Below are 14507 nucleotides of genomic sequence, written 5' to 3' on the forward strand. Positions count from 1 at the left end.
AGATCAATCTGTAGGACCTGCATCGCTCCGGGTCCTTATCCCGCTTCAAGATCAGTGAGATCGTGGCCTGTGCCATTGTCGGGGGAAGCGCCCCTCTCTCCCTAGCTTCATTGAATGTCCTCATCAGCAGCAGCCCAGTATCCCAGAGAACCTTTTATAAAACTCCACCGGGTACCCGTCCAGTCCTGGGGCTTTACCCGCCTGCATGGCCTTCAGCCCTTCTGCTATTTCTTCCATCCCGATCGGGGCCCCCAGCCCTTCTACCAACCCTTTGTCCACCTTCAGGAATGTCAGCCGCCCTAAGAATTGCCTCATCCCTTCCGGCCCAGCTGGGGGTTCTAACTCATACAGCCTACTGTAAAACTCCTTGAACGCCTTATTAACCCCTGCTGAATCTCCGACCAGGTTCCCTTCCCTGTCCCTTACTTTCCCGATCTCCCTGGCTGCCTCCCTCCTTCTAAGCATTCTGCTGGCCTTCTCTCCATATTCATAAATCGCCCCCCTCGCCTTCCTCAGCTGCTCCACCACCTTCCCTGTAGTTAACAAGCCAAACTCCGCCTGTAGCCTCCATCGTTTCCTTAAAAGCACTGCCTCTGGGGTCTCCGCATAACTCCTGTCGACCTGTAGTATTTCCCTTATCAGTCGGTCCGTCTCTGCTCTGTCTGCCTTCTCCCTGTGGGCCCGTATTGAGATCAGCTCCCCTCTAACCACCGCTTTCAGCGCCTCCCAGACCATTGCAGCTGAGACTTCCCCTGTGTCATTAACTTCCTTTGTCACCCCCCCGCACAACTCCTCATCCGCTAAAAGTCTGACATCCAATCTCCAGTGTAGGCATTGGCCACCCTCCTTGCTAACCTGTAGGTCAACCCAGTGCGGGGCGTGATCCGAGATCGTGATCGTTGAATACTCGGTGTCCACTAGCCCCGTCAGTAAAGCCCTGTTCAAGATAAAGAAGTCAATCCGGGAGTATACTTTATGCACGTGTGAGTAGAAGGAGAACTCATTCACTCTTGGCTGCCCAAATCTCCATGGGTCCCCCCCCCCCCCCATCTGCTCCATAAACCCCTTTAGCTCCTTTGCCATTACTGGCACCCTGCCTGTCCTTGAACTCGACTGGTCTAGCCTTGGGTCAATGACTGTGTTGAAGTTGCCCGCCCCCCCCCCCCCCCCCCCCCGCCCCCCCCCCCCCCGGTCCCCATGACCAACTTATGCGAATCCAGGTCCGGGATCTTCCCCAACATCCTCCTTATGAATTCCACATCATCCCAATTTGGCGCATACACATTCACGAGCACCACCGGCACCCCTTCCAGCTTCCCACTAACCATGATGTAACAGCCTCCCACATCTGCAATTATTCATCCCGCCTCAAATGACACTCGCTTGTTAATCAGGATCGCGACCCCTCTAGTCTTAGATTCCAGCCCCGTGTGAAAAACCTGTCCAACCCATCCCTTCCTTAATCTGATCTCGTCAGTTACTCTGAGGTGCATCTCCTGCAATATTGCCACGTCCGCCTTCAGTCCCCTCAAATGCGTGAACACACGTGCCCTCTTAACCGGCCCATTTAGCCCTCTTACATTCCATGTGATCAGCCTGGTTGGGAGGCTTCTTGCCCCCCCCTCCCCTCTGCCGATCAGCCATCACCTTTCTTGGGCCAATCTCCAGCTCGCGCCCCTCGCATCCGCAGGCCCGCCCCCCCAGGCAGCCTCCGCCCCCGACCTCCCTCTTGTCCCCCAGCAAAAGTCCCTCCCCCATCAGCAGAACAGTTCCCCCCTCCCAGCAACAGCACTACGCAAACCACACCCTTCAACAAGCATAACATCTGCTCACCCCCCCACTTCCCTTCCGTGAGCTAGCCCACCCAACTAGCTTGGTGGCCCCCGCCCATGGCGCCACACATTTTCCCACCTATTGTTCCCTCCCCCTGCTCGGACACACATATGCAAAAGCAAGCAATCCCAACCCAATTGCCCGAAAGAAACACAAAGAAAATCAAAAAAAGACCCAACATCTAAAATTCACACCTCCATCTCCCATCAGTGTAAATGCAAACTTTAACTCACACAGCTCTGCGGCAGGCCCCAAATCAATACCGAAGGCATTACAGATAACGTCCAAAAACAAAAACGTTTTTAACATGAACGCTGCAGCAAAGTTCCAACATCTCATTCCGCTATCAGTCCTTTCCTTCTAGCTAAGTCCATCGCTTCCTCGGGCGACTCGAAGTAGAACTGTTGCTTCTCATAAATGACCCAAAGACGGGCTGGATACAGCAGTCCAAACTTCACCTTCTTCTTGAAAAGGGTCGACTTTATTTGGTTGTACTCTGCTCTTCTCTTGGCCATGTCCGCGCTCAGGTCCTGATATATACGCAGGATGCTGTTCTCCCACTTACAGCTCTATGTCTGCCTGGCCCACCATAGAATACACTCCTTGTCCAGGTACCTGTGGAATCTCACCACCATCGCCCTGGGGGGGTCCCCTACATGCGGCTTCCTCGCGAGCGCTCTGTGAGCCATGTCCACTTCCAAGGTTCGGGAGAACGTCCCATCCCCCAGTAACTTCGCAAACATGCCCGCTATGTATGCCCCTGCGTCCGCTCCTTCGAATCCCTCCGGGAGACCAACGATTCTCAAGTTCTGCCAGCGGGACCTAGTCACTAGATCCTCCACCTTCTCTTGGAGCCTTTTCTATTGGTCTCACAACATCCCCACCTCCAACTCCACTGCTGTTTGGTGTTCCTCCTGCTCGGTCAGTGCCTTCTCCACTTTCTGGATCGCCCGATCTTGAGCATCCAGTCTAAGTTCCAACCACGCAATTGATTCCTTAATCAGGTCCAAGCATTCCTGTTTCTGCTTGGCGAAGCCCTCCTGTATGAACTGCATCAGCTGCTCCGTCGACAGCTGGGTCGTCGAGCAATGACTCTGGTCGTCCTCCATGCGTTCTCCCACTGCAGTCTCAGCCCAAGCCTTCTCTGTTCGCCTATTCCCTCCTTTGCGAGCACTCCCTGAAGTAATTAGTGGGAAGCGTAGCTGCTTAGGAATACAAAAAAGCACGAAAAGACAAAACTCAGGAGAGGTTACGATAGTCCCCATCCCACAAAATATGACACAGTGTATGGAAAGGCTCAGTAAACCAAGGTCCACCACACTAAGAAAACAAAAAGGGACGGTCAATAGAGAATTAAAGGTGCTATATTTAAATGCGCGCAGTGTACGGAACAAGGTAGATGAGCTTGTGGCCCAGATTGTGACTGGCAGGTATGATGTGGTAGGCATCACAGAGATGTGGTTGCAGGGGGTTCAGGACTGGCATTTAAACATCCAGGGATTCACAACCTATCGAAAAGACAGAGAGGTGGGCAGAGGGGGCGGGGTTGCCTTGTTAATTAGGAATGAAATTAAATCAATAGCACTAAACGACATAGGGTCAGATGATGTGGAGTCTGTGTGGGTAGAGTTGAGGAACCACAAAGGCAAAAAAACCATAATGGGAGTTATGTACAGGCCTCCTAACAGTGGTCAGGACCGGGGGCACAAAATGCACCACAAAATAGAACGTGCATGTCAGAAAGGCAAGGTCACAGTGATCATGGGGGACTTCAATATGCAGGTGGACTGGGTAAATAATGCTGCCAGTGGACCCAAGGAAAGGGAATTCATTGAATGTTTACAGGAGGGCTTTTTGGAACAGCTTGTGATGGAGCCCACGAGGGAACAGGCCATTCTGGACTTAGTGTTATGTAATGAGCCAGACTTGATTAAAGATCTTAAAGTAAGGGAACACTCAGGAGGCAGTGATCATAATATGGTAGAATTCAATCTCCAATTTGAAAGAAAGAAGGTAGAATCAGATGTAAAGGTGTTCCAGTTAAATAAAGGTAACTACAGGGGCATGAGGGAGGAACTGACGAAAATCGACTGGGAGCAGAGCCTAGTGGGAAAGACAGTAGAACAGCAATGGCAGGAGTTTCTGGGAGTAATTGAGGACACAGTACAGAGGTTCATCCCAAAGAAAAGGAAGGTTATCAGAGGGGGGATTAGGCAGCCATGGCTGACAAAGGAAGTTAGGGAATGCATCAAAGCAAAAGAGAAAGCCTATAATGTGGCAAAGAGTAGTGGGAAGTCAGAAGATTGGGAAGGCTACAAAAACAAACAGAGGATAACAAAGAGAGAAATAAGGAAAGAGAGGATCAATTATGAAGGTAGGCTAGCCAGTAACATTAGGAATGATAGTAAAAGTATATTTAAATACATTAAAAACAAACGGGAGGCAGAAGTAGACATTGGGCCGCTCCAAAATGACGCTGGTAATCTAGTGATGGGAGACAAGGAAATAGCGGAGGAACTAAATAAGTACTTTGCGTCAGTCTTCACAGTAGAAGACATGAGTAATATCCCAACAATTACGGAGAGTCAGGGGGCAGAGATGAATATGGTAGCCATCACAAAGGAGAAAGTGCTAGAGAAACTAAGAGGTCTAAAAATTGATAAATCTACGGGCCCAGATGGGCTACATCCTAGAGTTCTAAAGGAGATAGCTGAAGAAATAGTGGAGGCGTTAGTTATGATCTTTCAAAAGTCACTGGAGTCAGGGAAAGTCCCAGAGGATTGGAAAATCACTGTTGTAACCCCCCCTTGTTCAAGAAGGGAACAAGGAAAAAGATGGAAAATTATAGGCCAATTAGCCTAACCTCGGTTGTTGGCAAGATTCTAGAATCCATTGTTAAGGATGAGACTTCTAAATTCTTGGAAGTGCAGGGTCGGATTAGGACAAGTCAGCATGGATTTAGTAAGGGGAGGTCGTGCCTGGCAAACCTGTTAGAGTTCTTTGAAGAGATAACAAATAGGTTAGACCAAGGAGAGCCAATGGATGTTATTTATCTTGACTTCCAAAAGGCCTTTGATAAGGTGCCTCACGGGAGACTGCTGAGTAAAATAAGGGCCCATGGTATTCGAGGCAAGGTACTAACATGGATTGACGATTGGCTGTCAGGCAGAAGGCAGAGAGTTGGGATAAAAGGTTCTTTTTCGGAATGGCAACCGGTGACGAGTGGTGTCCCGCAGGGTTCAGTGTTGGGGCCACAGCTGTTCTCTTTATATATTAACGATCTAGATGACGGGACTGGGGGCATTCTGGCTAAGTTTGCCGATGATACAAAGATAGGTGGAGGTGCAGGTAGTATGGAGGAGGTGGGAGGCTGCAGAAAGATTTAGACAGTTTAGGAGAGTGGTCCAAGAAATGGCTGATGAAATTCAACGTGGGCAAGTGCGAGGTCTTGCACTTTGGAAAAAAGAATAGAGGCATGGACTATTTTCTAAACGGTGACAAAATTCATAATGCTGACGTGCAAAGGGTCTTGGGAGTCCTAGTCCAGGATTCTCTAAAGGTAAACATGCAGGTTGAGTCCGTAATTAAGAAAGCAAATGCAATGTTGTCATTTATCTCAAGAGGCTTGGAATATAAAAGCAGGGATGTACTTCTGAAGCTTTGTAAAGCATTAGTTTGGCCCCATTTAGAATACTGTGAGCAATTTTGGGCCCCACACCTCAGGAAGGACATACTGGCACTGGAGCGGGTCCAGCGGTGATTCACACGGATGATCCCAGGAATGGTAGGCTTAACGTACGATGAACGTCTGAGGATCCTGGGATTATATTCATTGGAGTTTAGGAGGTTGAGGGAAGATCTAATGGAAACTTACAAGATAATGAATGGCTTAGATAGGGTGGACGTAGGGAAGTTGTTTCCATTAGCAGGGGAGACTACGACCCGGGGGCACAGCCTTAGAATAAAAGGGAGTCACTTTAGAACAAAGATGAGGAGAACTTTCTTCAGCCAGAGAGTGGTGGGTCTGTGGAATTCATTGCCACAGAGGGCGGTGGAGGCCGGGACGTTGAGTGTCTTTAAGACAGAAGTTAATAAATTCTTGATTTCTCGAGGAATTAAGGGCTATGGAGAGAGAGCGGGTAAATGGAGTTGAAATCAGCCATGATTGAATGGTGGAGTGGACTCGATGGGCCGAATGGCCTTACTTCCGCTCCTATGTCTTATGGTCTTATGGTCCTGGTCCGCCTCTCCACGCACTGATGTAGGATTCCTCGTCACAATTGCGTCCACCATCAATTTTCCAAATCAAATCCGACAAAAAATCGGGGGAAAAAGTCCAATGGTGCGACCCGAGCGGGAGCCCCCAAATATGCAATCTACTCCTTCATAGCCGCCACGAGAAGTCGAGCTCCTCATGTTTTAATCAACTACTTTAATTCTTATGAATCTGTGTACAGTATGTAATCCTGTCATAGCAAAGGGAAGAGAGGGCAACCACAAAGATTAGAATGCAGCGTATAGTGGGCACCTACTACTAATAAAGTGAATCAAGTTACATAAGGTATGAATGAGATGTGCCTTTAGGGTCTCAAACTCTTCATGTGAGCAGGTATTGCTGGTTACCTATACCTGCAAACAAGTGCTTTATCTATTGCAAACATTTTTTGTTGTTGATCTATTGGATGCGGGCACCTCTGGCAAGACAATGCATTTATTGTCCATCGTTAATTACCCTTGAGAAGCTGGGAAAGAGTCGGCAACTTCGTGAACTGTTGCAGTTCATGTGGTGAAAGTAAAACAGGTATGGAATTCCAGGATTTTGACCCTGTATCAGGATTAGCATTTTTGTTTATTGTCACGCGTACCGAGGTACAGTGAAAAGTATTTTTCTGCGAGCAGCTCAACAGATCATTAAGTACATGAAAAGAAAAAAAAAGAAAAGAAAATACATAATAGGGCAACACAAGGTAAACAATGTAACGGCATAAACACCGGCATCGGGTGAAGCATACAGGGGTGTTCGTGCGTGTTCTCAGATTCTGCTGGCATGGCAACTGCTCGGCCCAAGACCACAAGAAACTTCAGTGAGTCTTGAGCGCAGCCCAGTCCATCACACAAACCTGCCTCCTATCCCGCTGCCTGGGGAAAGCGGGCAGCATAATCAAAGACCCCTCCCCCTCGGCTTACTCACTCTTCCAACTTCTTCCATTGGGCAGGAGATACAAAAGTCTGAGAACACGCACGAACAGACTCAAAAACAGCTTCTTCCCCACTGTTACCAGACTCCTAAACGATCCTCTTATAGACTGACCTGAATCACACTACACCCCTGTATGCTTCATCCGATGCCGGTGTTGTGTAGTTACATTGTGTACCTTGTGTTGCCCTATTATGTATTTTCTTTTATTTCCTTTGCTTTTCATGTGCTTAATGATTTGTTGAGCTGCTCGCAGAAAAATACTTTTCACTGTACCTCGGTACACGTGGCAATAAACAAAATCCAACGCAATATGCTTATGAGCATTACTGAAAACTAACCTTGGCAACCTGGAACGTAAAGACACTGACAAATACAAGAAAGCTAGAGCAGGTGCGCATGGATGCAGAGAGACTGATGATTGACTTTTCTGGTCTTTCTGTGGTCAATTGGACAGTCAGTGGCCAGGAGAAGTCAGAGTGCTGGACCTTCTACTATAGTGGGGAAGAAAAGCCCCAGTGGGCTTCTTGTTGTCACTGAGAGTTGATAAAGCTGTCACAGCAATAAAGGCAGTCAATGACAAAATAATAATGATGAGAGCAGATTCTCTTATTAATATCATGTAGGTTTATCTCCCAATAACTGAGATGAACAAACACACAGTTTTGGCTGAGTATCAAAAGATCCAAGAGATTGCTGATGCTGTGCAAAACAACCACGGGTGGCATCATAGGGTGTCACAGCAAATACAATCTCATGCATGCTGATTACACTATACATGGCCAGATCAAAGGAAGAACTAGAGACTATGGCAGGCCTAGTCAAAAGGCACAGGGAGTCTTTTGGACTGAACATAAATAAGACAAAGACCAATATATGGCTCTAAATGGCAATAGAGAAGTTAAGATTGAAAGCATCAAGATAGAAGCATTGAAGATTTTCAAGTACCTTAGCTCAATGATAAACACCACCAAGGTACATCCCAGAGTGAAATTCAATTTAAATCAGCTATGGCAAGAGGCATGACCAGAGACTAAAGTAGCATCTATTAGTCCAAAAGCATCAACATGACACTGAAAAACATCTAGCACAGTCACTAGTATGGAGTGTTGGACTCTGAAGGTGAGAATTGGACTCTGAAAAAAGAGGATAAGAGCAGAATAACAGCTTTTAAAATGTGGGTATCGTGGAGGACGCTCAGAATCAGCTGGATAGACAGAAAGACAACTGAGTGGGTTTGATAAATACAGAAGCTCAAGATTCAATGCTGTTGCTAAGTATAGTTAGTTAGTGAGAGAAAGATAGGCAACTCTGAAATAAAGACCCGACAGCCTTGTCCTGGCAATTAATGAAGGACAAATTGAGGGTAAAAACAGAAGAAGAAGATACTTCAGCTGGGTTGATAACATTGAGATGTGGACTGAGGAGTGCTTAAAGAAAGCCAAAGAAGAAGAAAGACAATTCCAATAGCCCCACTAAGGCTGTGGTGAAAACAAATGAATGCATGAAACCTGTGAGATGTGCGTCTGAGGCTTGCAGCAGTGCTAAGTCTCTGAGGGACAGGTGAAACTGTAAATGTGAGATATGAGCCCCGGTTGATAAAAGTTATTGTGAAGGTAAGGATGGTGAACTGAGCAGGTTCAGTTAAAAGTACATAACATTTAAAATGCATTTACTGACCTCAACCACATGTCATTGACAGCTTTTTAGTGCTGTATCCAGGTCCTCAGAGCAGAGCCTGCTTTTACTGCCTTCACAAGGCCTACTCTTAGTCTCTCTGATGATAGAGAACCCCTCTCCTTTAGTCTATCTCCTGCATCCCCAGGCCATCAGTGCCGAGTTGGAGAATACTTGACGATGCCTCTGCTCTGTTGTCCATTTAAATTCTTCTTGTAGGTCAGACACTTTTCCCCAGCTACCTTCAGCATCTACTGAGGCCACTTCAAGAGGTCTGGGTTAGCTGTAAGCGGTGCTAGCCTTGCACAAACATGGGCCCCCTGTGGAGGCATGCAACCATCAACAGAGCATTTAACACTGTGCTGCATGCTGCTACCATTTAAATTAGTAGTCAGTGCAAAATGCGCATGCTGCCTGCATTGGGAATAATCGGACAGGTTAATCACACGTCACAATTCCAGCATTCGTTTTTGGGCCTTATCCATTTTTTTCCCTCTGGTGCTTGAAAAGCCCAAACTGAAACAATACACCATGTTAACCAAAAGAAACTAATAATATATTGCAAATTCCCATGACTATGAATTCAACATCATAAGCAAATAATTACAACTTGACACATGTTCTGGGATTCGTTGTTACTTAACACAGCAGGAATTACATCAAAGGGCATTGGTTCAAAAAGCTAATGTTATGAACAACAGGGACTGGATTCTCCAAAAATGGGGCTATGTCCCCACCCCAGCGTCAAAACGCAGGCATTTCACTTTGGACTTTCCTAAAGAAAGTCCAGAGTGATTCTCCTACCTGAAGAGGACTAGCAGGACCCCGGAGTGCTTCTCGCAGCGCTGGCTGCGGATATGGAGCCTTGCACTTCCGGTCGGGAGTCCGCGCAAGCGCATGGCAGTGGCCTTCGGCGGCCGGTGCGGACAACATGGCGGACTCACACCGCGAACCGGCCCTGGAAATATAGGCCCCCCCCACCGAGATAGCGAGCGCCCGCGAATCGGTGGCCCCCCGATCACTAGCCTGGCCGTCCGAGAGGCCCCCCACCCCTGATGAAGGATCGCCCCACCCCACACCAGGGCGACCGAGAACTGACTCCGTAGCTGCCACTGGCCGTGCAGGCAAAATGTGGTTAGAACCACGCCGTCAGGAACTCGGCCAGTTTTCGTCGGAGAATCGGCACGGGAGCCTCTGTCAATGGCCCCCTATCCGTGCCACGTAGACCGCACCCGCGCGATTCGCGGTGATTCTCTGGGGACCAGAGAATTGTGGGAGCGGCATCGCGCCGGATTCCGGCGTCAATGACCGTTCTCCGCCCCGCGTTGATCGTGATTGTGGCGTGGAGACTCGGAGAATCCCACCCCAGATTCTCCAGTGAAACACAAGTAAAGATAATTTATCCAACTTTTTATTTATCGTGATATGTGAGGTAAATTTGGCCAAAACGTGTCAAATCCATTGAATTAATTTATTGCAATTAATATTGTCGCAAACTCTGTGTGTAACATTGAAGAATTGGATCCAGTTCCTTTGTCTGCAATTGGGACCATTTAACTTTGCGTGCTGGTGAAAAATGGGCCATATTCGACTGATACCACAGAAAAGGCCTTTCCAATGACTGCAATGGTAATGGAAATCTGTGCAATGGACAGTCGGACCAATGTCACTATTTAACACCACCATCAAACCTCTAGATTCTTCAAATAGAGCGGAACAAACAAAACTAAGTTGCATTTTCGTCATGTTGCAGTTTGACTATACTCAAGAGTTATTTACCTGTGCTGAGATTTTCGAAAAAGAGGTTAATTATGACCAAGTTTCTCCATGGATATTTATTGCCATTAACTTTCAGGAATCCTTATGAAACATAATGAAACAATACGTTGTTACGGAAACATCTCCACTAACTTTGCAATCTCGTGAATTGATTTTTCACGAGATGAACGGCAACTGAAACCTACATCGATTGTACCATTAATTAATGGTGAAATATTATCAAGAATATCCTTATACTGCAAGTGCTGTGTGCGAAAGGTCAGACATAAAAAAATTCCATCATGTCAGCACTTCTCTGTAACCAAATGGTGGCTGTTTTCTCTAAAACAGATGCCTGATAATACTATTACAATGAAATCCCTTCTCATTTTTGTCCTAAGAAATGTAGTCCTTCCTATTTTATTTCCCCTTTTTTGTTTTGCACTGACAGCAACCAGAAGACAATAATCTGAATATAAAATGTACTTTGTACAATGTGTTTCCTTTTTCTAACTGGTCAGAAAACATCTGAGAATTTCAACATTATGAATCTTTACATTCGAACCTCAACAAATACTATAACTTTAACAGCTGGCACCACAGATCTTTCACCCTAAAATATCCTGAAATATTAATGACATTTAGCAGTAAGCAGAAATTTAAAGCTTAAGTGCAGTTTATTTTCTTCTATAAGAGGCCTAAGCTCATTCTGACTAACAAAGTTGCCATTTATGTAACAGCTGAATCAGGAGAGCGTAGTATGAATCACAATAAATACAAAATTGCTTTGCCAAGACATTTTTTATTGACTTAAGATCTGCTCCCATCAATCATGCTGAGGCTGAGGCTGTATTAACTTCCTTCAATGTACATAATAAAGCCAGGTTTGCTAACTTGTGACAAAACTAACAAATGCTGACATACTGAGGTGCTAAATTCAGAACAAGTAGCTTTGACAATCCCTAATTGCCCTTCAAAGGTAGTGGTAAGTCACCTCCTTGAATTGCTGCAATCTGTGTTGTAGGTATGCCCACAGTGCTGTTAGGAAGGGAGTTCCAGGGTATTGACGACAATGACGATATAGTTTCAAGTCAGGACGGCCTGTGACTTGGGGGGAAAGTTCCATGTGGTGGTGTTCCCATGCATCTGCTCCCCTTGTCCTAGTTGGTAGAGGTTGTGGGTTCAGAAGGTCTGAATGCCACCCATTAGAAACCTCATAGATCATAGATCATAGATCATAGAATTTACAATGCAGAAGGAGGCCATTCGGCCCATCGAGTCTGCACCGGCTCTTGGAAAGAGCACCCTACCCAAGGTCAACATCTCCACCCTATCCCCATAACCCAGTAACCCCACCCAACACTAAGGGCAATTTTGGACAGTAAGGACAATTTATCATGGCCAATCCACCTAACCTGCACATCTTTGGACTGTGGGAGGAAACCGAAGCACCCGGAGGAAACCCACGCACACACGGGGAGGATGTGCAGACTCCGCACAGACAGTGACCTCAGCCGGAATCGAACCTGGGACCCTGGAGCTGTGAAGCAATTGTGCTATCCACAATGCTGCCGTGCTGCTCATCTGAGTTCTCTACAGCAGAACTCACAAGTGACCATAATATCCAAAGAAATGGTACACAAACCATTCTTTCCCCCAGGCGTGGGAGCAGCCACCATACGCCCAGATCTCTGTATTAACATTCAAGGTACGTGCTGTGCGAATATGTGAGCTGGTGGTTTCGAGCATAGATTAAATAACAGGACCTCTTGATCAGTGCTGTGCTGTTTGTTGCTCTCTCTCGTCCTGGGCCTGCTGTGGATGGACAGGTGGCAATTTTTGGGAGTTTGAAAGCAGAAAACCAAAAGGGAAAGGTTAGTGTGAAGGACGATAGGTTGGGTGGGAAGCAAGATGTCCACGGTCACATCATATGCAATTTGTTCACCATGTCAGACAGCAGGATGAGGGTGAGTTGGGAGTTGAGAAGGGGCTGTAGGCAGGAATACTTAATCGTCCTCAATGTTCACAGTGATGATGGATGACATGGGCTCTCTCACAGCCAGTCCAACTATATAGAGAACCAATCCATCCATAGGGCTCAGGAGATACAGGCATCCCTGTCCCCTACTGGTTCTGCTCTGCTTCCTTCTATTGTGTGACATCTTTTCCTGCAACATGGAGTGAAGAATGTCAGAATGTTGCACTGTGTTTGGATGCTGTGCCTGCCATAGCTGTTGAAGTTTTTGAGTTGTTGCGCATTGAACACCAGTATTCAGTAGCAGGCTCCTATAATTCAGGGTCTTGAGGAAGGACAGACTTCTTTGAAAAGCAGAAAGTCAGCTGCACCATTTGTACAGAGTGAAAGGCACCCTGCTGAGCACAGGAACAACTTCACAGACCCTCGATCCTCTGCTACAATCAACAAAATGAGGGGTTGTAAGAAATTTGCATGCTATCTACTTCCACCTGAATGGATCTGTTCACAAATCGCAACTCCCTCAGTGTGGGCAAATTTCTAGCCCTTAATCTGCTCATGAATAAAAATGATACGAATATCAAAATCCACAAATCCTAATGAACAAAGGTTGATTTTCAGCTTTCACACTACCAGGGACACTTCTCTCTTGGAACTGCTGATCAGAAATTTCTGAAACAAATATAAATTTTGCCTTTATCTTCCATGCCAAGAAGAGAAAGAAGGCTCCTTGGGTGCTGGAACTAAAGCAGAGCCTGACTACAGTGTCATAGGTCTGGATTTTAATTGCCAGCAAATTTACAGCTGGAAACCACACCGACAAGTTAGCTTCGTCCTTCTTCCATGCCAAAATAAGACTCAGCCAGTGTCAGTGACCGGACGTTATGCCAATCTGTCAGTAAACGATAGACCCATTGCCGACTGATGTTGGAAAATTGCAAGGTCCACCATCAGCAGTCAGGATGCATTGATCTTACAGAAACATCTTCAATGGCTCTCACAATCGAAAAGGGATGTCATTCTATGACCTGGTCCTTCCAGCCCTCCAAGGCAGTAAAGAATATTCCCTGCCTGGGCGTCTTCAGGCCATCTTCCCATCCCACTGTCATCACCGCTCTCATCACTTTTGTCTTCCCATTTAGTTTGTCCTATTAACATTGCTGTCCTTGAGATCTGACATGCACCTCCAACCAGTTTTGGACAAGTGTCCTTGTCATCTGCTCAGTACAGCAAGTTAAAATCAGGAATGGTCATCTCCAAGAAGTTTGAAAGCAGCTAAATAACCAGGATAACCTTAACTGCTCATCCATGAAGTTGTAACCTGATGGATGTGGTTAAAACCACCCAGGCTTGATATGAAATGCAAAACTAACAATGTAAGTGGACCTTTAACTTCAATTATTTAAGAAGCAATACCTTTCCCATTGAAGAAACCTGTCATTGTTTGAAGTGCACAATGTCAGTCAAATTATGTAATGCATTTAGTAAATCCTGTTGTTTCAATAATACTTCCCCAAATCTTTCAGAGTTTTCTAATTGTGGGTCTGAAAATCTGCTGAGGTTTGCTTATATGGAAATTCCATGCGAGAGATTGAAAGTCAGATATTTTCTGGTGTCTGTAGGCCTGAGGTATTTTATCAGGGGAAGTACAGCCAAGCATTTGACTAGAAAGATGACTCTTGTTACAAGTAATTACTGTCTCATTTTCACCACAAAAGGCAGTTTCCATATGCAACTCACAATCTGAACCTTGGCCTTCTGCATTTAGAGTATTGGGAACAATCTTCCTAGATTACTACCAAAGTGTAGAAGCCCACTCATCTCACATCGCTTCAGAAGTAATATCAGTAATAGTCACTTTTTGAAACAGATTTGGTCCTGAATAGAACTGCTTACAGAAGTGAACATCCGATAGCAATCTAGAATGAGAATAATGGAATCTAAGGAGGCAGCTCAGAGATTTCAGGACACGATGGATAAAATATATAATGAACAGATCATAAGGAGATGAAATATAATGCCGCCAAATGTAAAGCACTGCATTCCCTAAGTAACATGAGTACTTGT

The sequence above is a fragment of the Scyliorhinus torazame genome, chromosome 1, assembly GCF_047496885.1.
Source record: "Scyliorhinus torazame isolate Kashiwa2021f chromosome 1, sScyTor2.1, whole genome shotgun sequence".
Lineage (NCBI taxonomy): Eukaryota > Metazoa > Chordata > Chondrichthyes > Carcharhiniformes > Scyliorhinidae > Scyliorhinus > Scyliorhinus torazame.